The following is a 12,651-nucleotide window of genomic DNA, read 5'->3' on the forward strand; positions in this document are numbered from 1 at the left end:
TTTCCTATGATCTGGTATAAATAAAATGTCATGAATTGTTTACATAGCAAACAAAGGCTTGTAAAAGCTTGGAGGTAAATGAGTTAATTCACTACTTACATAATATAAACTGTATTATTTAGAGCTAATTGGAGACCACCCCTTTTTAAACTGTGGTTTAGAGAGATTAATATTCCTAAGAAGTTGAATTTAAACAACCCAATAATTATTCTGTTTAGGCCTTTTTTTTTTTTTTTAAACAAGAGATCTCACTGATAGCCTCCAGACTTTGCTAATCAGAATAATTTAATTTTAAAAACCATAGCAGCATAAGTGAATATCTGAAAGAAGTAGATATATCAGACGCTAATAAATTCTTTCTGTTGAAGATTTATCATGGAAGTATATTACTTCTATATCTGTCATAACTTTTTTTTTATAATTCATATAGTGTTCTAGTAACATCAGAAGAAAAAGAATAAATTTAGAGGAAATAATTCTTGTATTCATTTAGTTCATTTGTTTGGTTTTCATAAAACCATATTTACCCAGGAGTTACATAGAAGGAATTGAAAATTTTCTAAAGAAAATTTTCCAAGTATAAAATAAGACTCGGTTGAAAAAAAAAAAAGTTTTATAAATTATTTTTATTGTTATATTATTTCAAAATTATGTTTTACCTTTTCAGTTTCATGCATGAATTTTAAATTATTTCTACTTTCAAAAACTATTTCTCCAGAAATGTCTTGATTTATATATTTTATTATCATGTCTATTTTATTCAGAATGAGAAGTCTAGATTACCTTATTTCCTCATAGTGCTCTTGCAAGCAAGAAATGCATCCAAGTTTCTTTCTCTGGTTCTTATTTCTAGCTATGTTGCCAATTACTATTTTATATAAATATATGTTGAGATTTTCTAATGAATTTTTTATTTTATGTAAAAGAAAAAGATTATTTTTATCATGACATTATTAAACAGAATTTCTTTCCTTTTTTATAATCTCTTCCTTCCTTCCTGAGTACAATTTTTTTTTGGCATCACAAATAGGCCTGGAGGTCACCATGTAAATAATCGAAGACTAGGACTTTGAACTGTTTTTTCAAAGCTAAGAAGTTGGGTAGGTTTTTAACACCTCCTTATTTTTCTACATGCCTTAGCACATCTTTGCTTTGGAGCTATGCAGAAAAGAACCCTCTTAATGAACTTTGGAACTTACATCTAAGCAGTTCCTTTCTTTTTCTTCTCTTTCTTCTTCTTCTTCTTCTTCTTTTTTTTTTTTTTTTTCCTGGCAGAAATCTAATCTTATCATGCTAACGGCATGGGATGTACCACAGTTCTTTTTTTTTTTTTTTTTTTCTTTTACAAATACAAATCTCAATACCCTTGTTCTCTTTACCAACAATCTTTTCTTCTGGTCTTCCTCTCAACTTCATACCCTGCTCAGCTCCTGGGGTCTCTGCTGACATCACTGGTGCTCAGATCACACCTGGGACCCTCTCACTGAACCCTTTCAAAGTTTCTGGGGACAGATGAAAACACCTTTGTCTTTTGAATGAAACAGGAAGTTCAGCAAGTCAAAACATTGTTTCCACAGATCTGCTTGGGGTTATCCATCTGTCAGAAATGCATGTTTTTACCTGTATTGTCACTAAGGCAAGCAGGAGGTCTGATGCATCCGACCACAGTGTTGTGATAAAGGAAGGGAAGCAGATCTCAGCCAGGAGATGAAACGGTGAGCTCCTCCTGCACATAGTAGCAGGTATGCTATCTGGGGTTGTGCAATGTTTAACACTTTCAGGGTAAAAAGGATCAAATGGTTGACTGTGTTGAGAGTTGCCTCTAAGTTCTCTGATGCTAATACTGTCTATCAAAACTCTCATAGTTACTTTTCATTTCTTTCCACTACCTTTTTGTGCTGTTGACATGTACTGACAGATACTGGAGCAAAGTGTGGTGCTTTGAAAATTCATTTATTTTAAAAGAGAAAATATGTCCAAGAGCATAGATTGATTCAAAAGTAATACTTGCCATTAATTTCCATAGAAATTGTAACAAAGAGCATAATAACACTATTTCATAGAGAAAATTCTCAACAACAGTGTTATTTTGCAGCATATTCACTGTCATTAGCTGTTCATTTTTGCCAGTCATGAACAAGAACCTGTCTGACATTCTTGTAAAAATTTGCACCAATGGAGGTGAAACACTGCCACTATCACCGCTGTTGAAACACATCACCCACAACCTCACTATGCTCATGTCCACTGTTTTGTCTCCATAAATGTTCAGCAAGCATCAGTGAAAGTCAATGGGTGCAATTTTTTTCCCACATACAGGAATTCAGTTCCATATCTTTTCTTCTCACAAGCTTCCATGTCAGATGCCATTTTGTCAGACTGCCCCTCTACTGCCATCTGTCACACAGCAACAAAATGTAATGTAAGATTGGTGTGAAGGTTCAGCTTCTACTGACATACCACTAAAATCTACCTCTGACATTGTACACCAACATAATAAAACAGGAGGCATTACTTCCAGAGCAGCACTTGTATAAAGTTAGAAGAGAAACCAAATATCAGCCATGCAGTTCATAAGGATATAACTTTGGGCCAGACTGAGTATTTTGAAATGAGCAGTAAAAATCTTTTAAGAAGTAGTATCTTTTGGCTTCTGCACTTCCATTATATTAAACTGATTTTCTTTACTCACAGTGGGATTTCAAATTAATTCATAATTATACACACAGTGAAGGGATGAGAAAGAAATAACCTAATTACAGACCAAAAAGATGCCCTACAGCTATCATCCAATTACTCCAGTCATCAGAGATCTTAAGCAAAATGATGGGTTTAATCCTCTCTTGGTCACATGTAGTTGTAATTTGCCATTGAATACTATAATTTCACTTTAAAATATTCATTCACATAATATAAAAATCTTAGAATGGATACAGATAATGAGAATGGGTCATGATCACAAATACCTTCAAGATTTTTTTCTCAGATATGCATTTTCTGGGCATTGGGTGAAGAAGGAAATCATGAGTTCTCTGCTATGTTTCTAAATGATACTTATTAGCTATAATTAGGCAGATAGAAGGTTTTTAAAATAAGGGAGAACCCCAGAATGCCCAATAGCTGATGCAATCTATCTCCCAATTTCAACTTTACCTTTCAGCAAGGGATGAAAGTTCATAAAGACGTATGTGATAACCTCATTAAATGTAAGTTAAAAAGCAGATTTCTAATGGGACAAATCTTCACCTTGCTCTTTGAGCAATATTCTCATACTCATAGTGTATTCACTAAAATATAGCAACAGAGTGGAAAGAATAACTATGATGTGAAAAGGGTCGTGGTATATAATAGGTCAGTTTATAACTATCTGTTTTTCTCAGTTCATTGACTACTGAATAAACTACTTCAATAGTAACCCCAAAAATCTTTTTTTCCCTCAGGTTTCTGCAAGCGAAAAAGAAAAAAAAACAAAAAAAAAACAACCCCCAAACAAAACTGTAGACGAAATGAAAGAAGTGGAGGCAACTTCAAGCTTCAGTTTACTGCAATACACAAATTTGATCAGCTTAATATGTGACTCAGAGGCTATACTGAGTGAAAAGACATGGCAATGTCCTGGAAAAGTGAGTTATAAATGCCAAAATGGTCATCTGACGTCTGCTTCAGCTTTCAATTTTGTTTTTTTTTTCATACATTTTTTAGTCAGAAATGCTTCATTTGAATTTTTTGCCCCACTTTATACACGTGCAAGCTGTTATAGGTTTTGATCATGCACTCTTTACAGAACAACTGATTTGCTAACAAGTGGAAAACAGAATTTGTTAACTTGTCTTCAGATAGCTGTGCAGGTAGAGGTGTTTATTTATTTATTTACTGGGAGTGGCTTTTAAAGATCACACTGACTGCCTTAAAAGTGCTTTTTCCGAGTAATGCATGTTTGCTTGTGGAGAAACATTGCTTATACTTGTTGTATTTCACAGACTGGAAATACACTCTTTTGGCATCTGAGTGGATGTGGGACATAGAGTGCTGCTTGAGTATTTATTACTTTGCATGTATTGTTTTGGTAAGTATTTTGTTCAGTACACAGGATTTAACCAGTGGCACATTAAAACTAACCCATAGGCTAGTGGACCCTATGGGTGTACTTGTGATATCTTAGTAATTGTTTTTAGTTACTACTTGATCCTTGGTTTTTTTTTTACTTTTTTTTTTTTTTTTTTTTTTAAATTCTTTTGAAAAAATCATCTGGTTAAAAGTTTGGAATCTTGAGTTGTTCCTCTGGTGGAATGATTGATGGTGGAGTCATCCCTCTGTGAATCAAACCTGTTTATTAGAAAGTTCATTGCCCCATTTCTCTGAGTAGAAGTGAAATCAAGCAGCCCAAGCCAGTTTCTCATCTCCTAGAATGCAGATATGTTCCAGACAGCACATTTACTATCTCTCCACAGATGCAGAGAGATGCATCCACTTAGCATGACTGTCTTGTTCCCAGATGAGACAAGGACCAGGTTTTCAAGCAATGTGAAAGAGGCAAATGTCCATGTGCCTCTTCCGGCCTGTCTTCAGCCAGAGCACTGAGATTTTTAGGGAAGATATGGAAGAAGAAAGAAGTACTGTTGCTACAGGATGCACTCCAGCTGGAATAATGTAAGTTTTTAGGCATGCAAGCTCTTCCTTAGCAACTTTTTCATCCTATAAACCTTACAGTCCATTGTGGCTTCAACCACATCCATTTTACACGTAGTCTCATGGCCAAAGCAATACTTAGTGAAAGAATTAAAATTACTCCTGGCTCTGGCTTTGTTTTGGCTGAAAATATGTCTGTGTTTTGAATTTTTTAGACTGAAGTTACTAACTCCCTTGTAGATATATTTAAAAATGTGATGGATAGTTACCTTTAATGTACAATAGGGGTTACTTATAGGAATTTAATCTTGAATTCAGGTTATGAGAGTTCATCACTTTTTGTTCAGAGCTGAAACTCCTGGATCTCATTAGATGAATCTCTGACTCTCACTGAAATAGCCATTGCTCCATAATTTGCTGAATTTAGTTATGTTCTGTTGTTTTTGTAATACATCACTCCTACCAATGTGCATTTCTGTTTGGTCTTGAAGCAAATTGCTTTCCTGCATAGAAGGTATTGCTAAAGCATGCCAGAAAGACAAAGTGTTTCTCTCATTTAAACCCAGTCCTTGAGTTTTTAGAGACAAGCTGTTAGAGGAGTTGCATGGGGCCCTTCTCTGCACAGATACCTCCTGCACTCTTTCTATTACTTTTTCTTTAATTCCACTAAAACATCTTTTTCACTGTCCTAGAGTTGTCAGTCATGTGAGCAGCCTACCTGACTTCAAAGCAACATTTTGAAAAGGAAAAAGTTATTTGAATGGTGAAGTGATGTAAATTAGCCTTCTGAAGAGTGATGTTGTTTTTTGTCCCTTTCTGTTAATTCTGAAGTGCATATACTTTAGCACTGAGAAACCATTTTATCTGATACATGCTAAGATTGTCATCTGTACTATATCACATACAATGTGTGTTTACTTAGGTATTTTTTCCTTCATTTTTCTTCAGAAAATATGTGCCTATATCTGTACAGCTCTGTGAGCTGACATTTCTTTCTGAACAGCTGTGTGAAGAATTTGTTTAAATTTTCCACCTTTTTTTTTTTTTACCTTATCCCTTTAGGAATGATTCTCCATAATCCCTATTCTGTTCTTCAATAACAGTTTATTCTTAGGCCTGTTTAATTTTTTTTTTTCTTTAATTTAAATTTAATAAAAAATAAATAAAATAGAAAATTATATTTTGCTAAAATTTAATTTTAAATTGTAAAATCTTTATTTTGGTCTTATCTGTTTTTCAGTCTTCCACCTCATCAATTTTTTGATACCTTTAATCATTTAGGAGTTCTTTCTGATTGTTTCTTTTCTATAATTTCCTTTTGCATCACTGTTAAGCATTTACTATTCTTGAACATCTGGAATTGGGAATAAGGTAGCCCTCAGTGCACTTTTTATGTCACTTTAGTCTCTACTTTTACTACATTGCTATGCTACTGCTTAGCTCCCATTGTAAACACTTAGATGTATCAAGGTGAGAAACAAAATCTTTTTTTTTTTTTTTATCTATGTATGTCTGTCCTTGTAGAAAAGTAAACAAATCGAATTTCTAAGTCTCAGGGTCAGTTTCTTCTCATTAAATCTCCAGTAGAATGCCACACTTGGGTATTTTAATGAATATACAAAGACTTTTCCACACTATGTTTATTTATTCTAATAATCACTGTCCAGCGATGGTAATCTCAAATCCTGAGCCCCTTTTCATTTCATTTTCTTCCTCTTCTCCTTTGGTGAGGAGTAATGGGAGAGTGATGTAGTAGTTTAGCTTCCCGTCAGGGTAAAATCATCACAACTGGCAGCAGATACTTCAAATGTGGTCACAGATCCTCCTTTAAGAAGATATAAGCACTGATGAAGGGTACAGCTCTTGCTGATGCAAAAATGAAGAACAAAACTGCAAATGAAATAAAGCAGAAGAGATATCATAAAATTAAAATATTTGAAAGTGAGGACTTGGACTGAAACAGCACATATAGAAAAAAATTGTTCAGTTCTGAAAATATGAGAGAAAGAATACCGCAAATCTAATTTACAGGAACAGATTAAATAAAACAATTGTAGTTATTTTTGATTTTCTGATGGAAAATGATAAAAGAAATTTATTTAGCAGATTAATTATTATTATTTTTTAATCTGCTAAGCTTTGTTTTTATAATGTTTTTCTCAAACAAAATCTTTCAGTGTGTTGTGAGTGCTATTTGAGTACTATCACTTTTACTTTCTTGTCTCTTCATTTTTTTTTATTCTATATAGTCTTAAAATAGAAGTGGAAAGCAAGCATAAACTAATATTTCAAAATATTCTTTTTTACAAATACTTATTATCTATGAAAGGCTTTTTAAAGCAACAAAAGCACTAAATTCCATTAACGGCATTTTACTTTAGTTGAACTTTCTGACTTGCTATCACTTATTACGTAAACAGCTCAACAGGTTAAAAAGGAAAAGAAAGAAAAACAGGCAACATCTTATCAAGCTGCTTGTCTCTGCTGTTAGAATAATGAACTAATTTTCAGTTCACTGAAATAATATAGAAAGCACAATACAGATAATCAAATGCCGGGTGCCCAGTGAGCTATGTTGCACTACTGATCATTTCATCATTTCTGGAAGTCATAGTTACATGGCTGAGAAAGAAAAACTTTGTTTTTCATGTATGAAAATATTTTACCAGCAAAGCAAGATCCACCACCCTTTGCTGGGCATACTCCCTGCTGTTCACAGGAATCATTCACATCTTTCAGTAGCTTACAGTGGTGTTTCAAAAGCCGTTCTCAGAAAGCATTGTGTCAATTCCCAGAGGTGATTCCACAGCTTCTCAAGCCTTGTGGTCATTCAGCAACTTCCCCAGTCTCTACGTGTTTCTAAGAGCAAAGATTTGTGGAGAAGCAGATATTCTGAACACTCAGGCTGGAATGAAGAAGCTCTACTAACTGGGTAAAGGACATTCACTCATTGCAACACATCTGTAAGTGGTCTGTAGATCAATACCAATTATAATTCTTATGCTTGTTGGTTAGGAAAAAATATGTTTGACAGAAGCTCCTAGGAAATAAATGTTTCCCCGAGGAACAATATGTTACCTTAATGAAAACCTACCTTAAGATTATTGAAGGACTGATTAAACATAGCAGATTTCTTTTTTATCATGATGCTTTTGACAAGAAATTCCATGGTTTTCCAGCTCTTCTTCAAGATTTAAGGGGAGGAGAATTATAAATAAGAGTTTGTTTTCTTAAGATCTTCAATTTAACAAAAGTATCTGATGTGGCAAGTTTAATAATCTTTCTGCCAGTTAAGAGACAGTCTTTCCCAAAGGCAGTGTCTTAATTTTACCTTAATCTTTTAATTACATAATATGCATGTGTCTCTGTGTAAATGTTGACTCTGATGCTAACTTCTTCAATACTCAGTTCCTTGAGAGAATGATGTAATGCCTTGGGGGTCTTGATATTTAATTACTGAGAACTTTCCCACCCATGCATTGTCTAGGCTGCAAAGTTAGATGCAAAGCTGCATCTTGGCTGAAAATCCTGAAGGTCTCCAGATAAACACAACACCTTAAAAAACCTGGTTTTGAAGAACTATTGTATACTATAGAATAATGCATTGGTTCTCATGTGTTTTCATGTGTGGAAGAGATCACAAATCATCTGTCCAGATGCAAAAGTCTGTATTTATAAACCTCTGAAAATGTAGGTTCACATGAGCTCAGGTTCTGAATGTCTTAAGCTCTCTTTATATCTGGCAAAGTCAGTTCTGTGATTCATCATTCCACCCTGATTTAGTAACCTACAACAGATCAATTAAGCTTTAGGCATTGAGAAATGTTTTGAAAGGACAGTAGAATCTGAAAGACGGAAAAAGTATATCCCATCCTGTATTCTAGTGCAGTAAAGATGCTTTGTTACATTACGAAAATCCAGTATTAATTGCAAAAGTAAAGGAGGAATGGTTGTAATATATATTATCTTAATTGGAATATGTTTACTTTATGCTGAAACTTACGGAAAACTAGGAAATATTTTTATTACTATTTTTTTTCTATCAAGTTTTTTTTTTTTTTTTTTTCTTTTTCTTTTTCCTTTGGCACTTAACTAAATTTAAAATGAAGAGCCTTTTAAAGCAATGGATCTGACAGCCAAAAAGAAAGAAGAAATAAAAGGTTTTGGAGAGAGTATAGAGAGAACTAATACATACGATTAAGGGGGACAGAGAAACTGATTTATGAAGAAAGATTAAAGAAGTAAAATATGTGCATGTACATTGGAGATTAACTAAATGGCTCATAGGAAGCATAACTATTTTCAAGTATTTTATGCATGCAAACGCCGAAGATGGAGAGGAAATGATTATTTGGATACATTTAAATGAGGAAAGATTCTGACATTGAAGTCTGATACAGTTTCTTCAATGTTGCCAGGAAAGATGTATATGCTGAAAGAGGACCACACCCAAAAGGGAAAAAGTTATACATTAGAAGAAGCACAAAGCCAAAAGGACTTTAGAAATTATTAAAAAACACTATACATTTTAATACCAAATAAGAGTCATGTAAACTTTCGAACCAGCCTATAATGCTCAATAGAACAGTATGACAGCACTAAATTGGTAACGGATTCAAATTTGTGTTGCAGTTTTCTTTTCCCACAAGAAAATAAAATGCATCATTTTGAAAGATCCTGGCAGATGGAGTGATCAGCTGGTTGACATAAGAGGACAAACTAGTCCATTTCCATGTATAGATTGGATGCTCAGCAAATATCCTAGTAAATGTTCTGACAAACTATCAGAACACTCAGTCTTTTTTGCACTTTGACAGATTATACAGCAGTTAATAATTAAGCAAAAGGAAGTTCTGTATAAAAAAAATCTGCCATCATACTGAAAATATATATGTATATATGTTCCACCTGTGTATGTAGAGTCCACTGGTGTGGCTATGAGTGGTATCTTTGCTGACCAATAATGCTGCTGGTAAACTATCAGGTAATTAAAAGTCTGAGGAAAAGGATCCACACAGAGGCCGACTAAATTGGCAACTGAACTGGGATAAAAGACTAGTTGTAGGCACAAGTATGGATTTACCAGAAAAAAAAAAAAAAAAGGACTGGTGCACATGTTTGTGTTTGTGAGAAACAATGGTGGCTGTACTGCTTGCTGAGCCCAGATCCTCTATCCATAGGATTAGCTTGGTTCTACGTATGTCTAGGCAGAAATTTGTTTGAAAGAGTCAAATAAAGAATCCATATTCTTTAGTTATTTATATAGTTTGTCAGAACAGGATTCAAATATTGTCAGTCATCTTGAATTATAACTAGCTTACAGCTTGTGCTCTGAACCCATCCACTCTTTTGATCTTTTTACTTTAAGAATGCAACGTGGGAAATAACTTTAAAGTGAATGATACACATCTGAAAGACTCTCAGGAAAAATAAATAAGAATTCAGAAACATTCCACGTAAAAAAGTACCTTTTTAGAACTGGAGCAGAATTTGAGCTCTTGTGCTCATTCGTGGCAGAATTTAAGCGTAATATTTTACCTCTTCCTTAGCAGTAAAGAAGCAACATCAGATGTGAGGAAATATATCAGTAGATTTTTACATCTCACAAATAATCAGCAGGTTAGAGTCAATAAAACTACTTACCTAAAATAGAATACTGGAATGTTTAAGGTGCCTACGTTGAAACTGTGACTTGAAAACCTTGCATTCAGTGTCTGCCTGACCAGAGAATCATTTAAACATAACCATCTTCCATGTTAGCTGTGAATGTTTCTGAGAGCACATGATATTCTGTTTCTGACCATTCTCAGAAGGGCTCAGAGTGAAGAAATGTACCACCATCTGAATTCAGCAGTCTGGGAATCCAGAAGATAAATGGTAGTGTTAGCTTGTAGCTGAGACCTGGAAAGTGCACTCAGACACATGTAGAATATGCCAATAAATCTGGGAACCTTTCAGAAGGAGATGACTTTTTACATCTGCTTTGATCTCAGGCATTTAAACTATAATTTCTGAGGAGGAACACCTTACCCACTGGGTTCCAGGCTAGTCTACATCGCTGTACAGATGTGCACTACAGCTGAAAACTGGTTAAGATTCAAGGAGATAGAGAAGGAAAGAAACAATTTTCTTATGGAGCAAGAAGGATTCTGACTTTTGTTTTTGCCCCACACAATTTTTATGTTTATTTTTCATTAAATAGTTTCATTATTTCATTCTATTCATTAATAGAACTAAGAATAATCTAGTGTTGCATCATTAACATCTCATCTTCATCGGCAGTTATGTTTAAAAAAAAAAAAAAAAAAAATGGAGCCTTTGAAGCAAAAGTTGAATTACTGTGATGGTCTGTGGACACTGAGTGGATGGAAATAACCACAGTCTTCCACTGTGAAAGAGTGCCTAAACAACGTAGGTTGGCATTATCTGGCTTTCAAAATTATGAATTAGGTTCTAGATAACTCCACAGTATTTGTATTTTGTTAGTCCTCCCACATATCATCATCTGTTTTCTGTAGAAAACAGCTCTCCAATCTTGGCTTTGGATTCTACTGTGTGGGCTAGATGTCTGAAACCATTGTGAGGGTCTGTGAGGTCTGTGAGTACCTCTGCACCTTTCTGAAGCATCTTGTGGGCAACAAGAATTTGAAGTGGAGAACTTAAAAAATGCTCAGCACTTTTGCTTTAACTGCTTTTGTCATTTGTCTTTCTGGCATCTCTAGAGTTCATTGATATTTCCCTTGTAATTCCTGAAAGTTTAACTTGGACCTCAGTCTCCTCAAGGAAATATTGCTAAAGATCAGAAATAGGCTTAAATCATAAAGTTTCCAGGAGAGCGAATCTAGGAATTTCTCTCAGTTTCATCTTTAACACTGCAGTAGAAGCCAGTGACAACAGGGCTTGTATTCCAGATATCAGACTGAGAATGTGGTCTTGATTTGAACAACGTAATTTGCATATATATAAGCAAGGAAAATATTGATAGTGAAATAATTATGAATATATAAATGTGAGACAGTAGGAAGCCATGTTTATAGGCATTTTTCAGTTTATAACCACACTTTTAAGAATTTCCTGTCTTTTGTTTTAGCCAGACACATGGGATTATTTTAGTGTACTTTTATTTGTGTGTTCTGTTTCCTTTACATTTTTGTTTGAGCAGAAGAGGATAGGGATAAAAATGCAGTCTTCAAGAAAGTTTTACAAAGTTTATGATTCTAGGCTGTAGTTATTCCCCTATGTGCACTTAAGACAATAATAAAAATGCAAGCACCATATTTTGAAAAGTTATTATGACTTATTATGTAAACAGATGATAATAAAACATTCTGAGTTATTATTCAAACACAATACACCATAATTGTTTCTTTGGAGACACTATACATTTCTGTCATGGGCTTTATTTACAGGATTCTTTGTAAAACCTTCACAAAGGTAATTACTGTCTATCCCCATCATCACATTTCAAAAATAGTGATCTCAGCCTCTGAACATGTAAACTCTGAAACAAAAGAAGAGTCCTATTGTCTTCTTATGTAAACAAAGCTTGTTTACAACGTTGGGCATTTCAACATTAAGCCTTACTTATAATACACATGATTATACAGGTTTTCAAGATAATACATGTGAACTCACAGATGGTGGTTTCAGGCCACTTAATCTTAATAGGCTAGTTTATTTGGTGAAAAACTTAGGAACTGCCTTTGTATTTTTAAAATATTTATGGGAAATGGAGAATGAATATCTGAAGTTGATTAGTTCCATTTGCAAATTCTGGCTGATAGACAGTGTTTAACAAATATAGGTAGTATCTTGTTCCACACTGAGTGGAAAAAAAATTCTTTTCTTTTGTTAATATGAAGTTCGTAAGTAAATTATTCTTGAAATACTTTCAGACATTTCAGCAAAATAAAACAAAAAACAAAAGTTCTATCTAATGTGGATTGGCATTGTGTTGTACTTAGTATCATCTGTCTATCTATCTATCTATCTATCTATCTATCTATCTATCTATCTATCTAT

At 34.0% G+C, this 12,651-nt stretch overlaps 1 long non-coding RNA gene across 1 annotated transcript in view; it reads left to right on the forward strand.

Annotated features, from left to right (window-relative positions):
• Nucleotides 1-12,651, forward strand: part of LOC122159706 — a 45,116-nt gene that overhangs the window by 31,145 nt on the left and 1,320 nt on the right. Inside the window, exons 3-6 of the long non-coding RNA XR_006168593.1 lie at nt 1,578-1,742; nt 3,441-3,623; nt 3,981-4,066; nt 4,496-4,650. This is a non-coding gene — a long non-coding RNA (uncharacterized LOC122159706). The remainder of the gene's footprint in view (nt 1-1,577; nt 1,743-3,440; nt 3,624-3,980; nt 4,067-4,495; nt 4,651-12,651) is intronic.

Source organism: Centrocercus urophasianus, unplaced genomic scaffold, assembly GCF_019232065.1.
Source record: "Centrocercus urophasianus isolate 14NV4802_14NV808 unplaced genomic scaffold, USGS_Curo_1.0 seq_16, whole genome shotgun sequence".
NCBI classification, from domain to species: domain Eukaryota; kingdom Metazoa; phylum Chordata; class Aves; order Galliformes; family Phasianidae; genus Centrocercus; species Centrocercus urophasianus.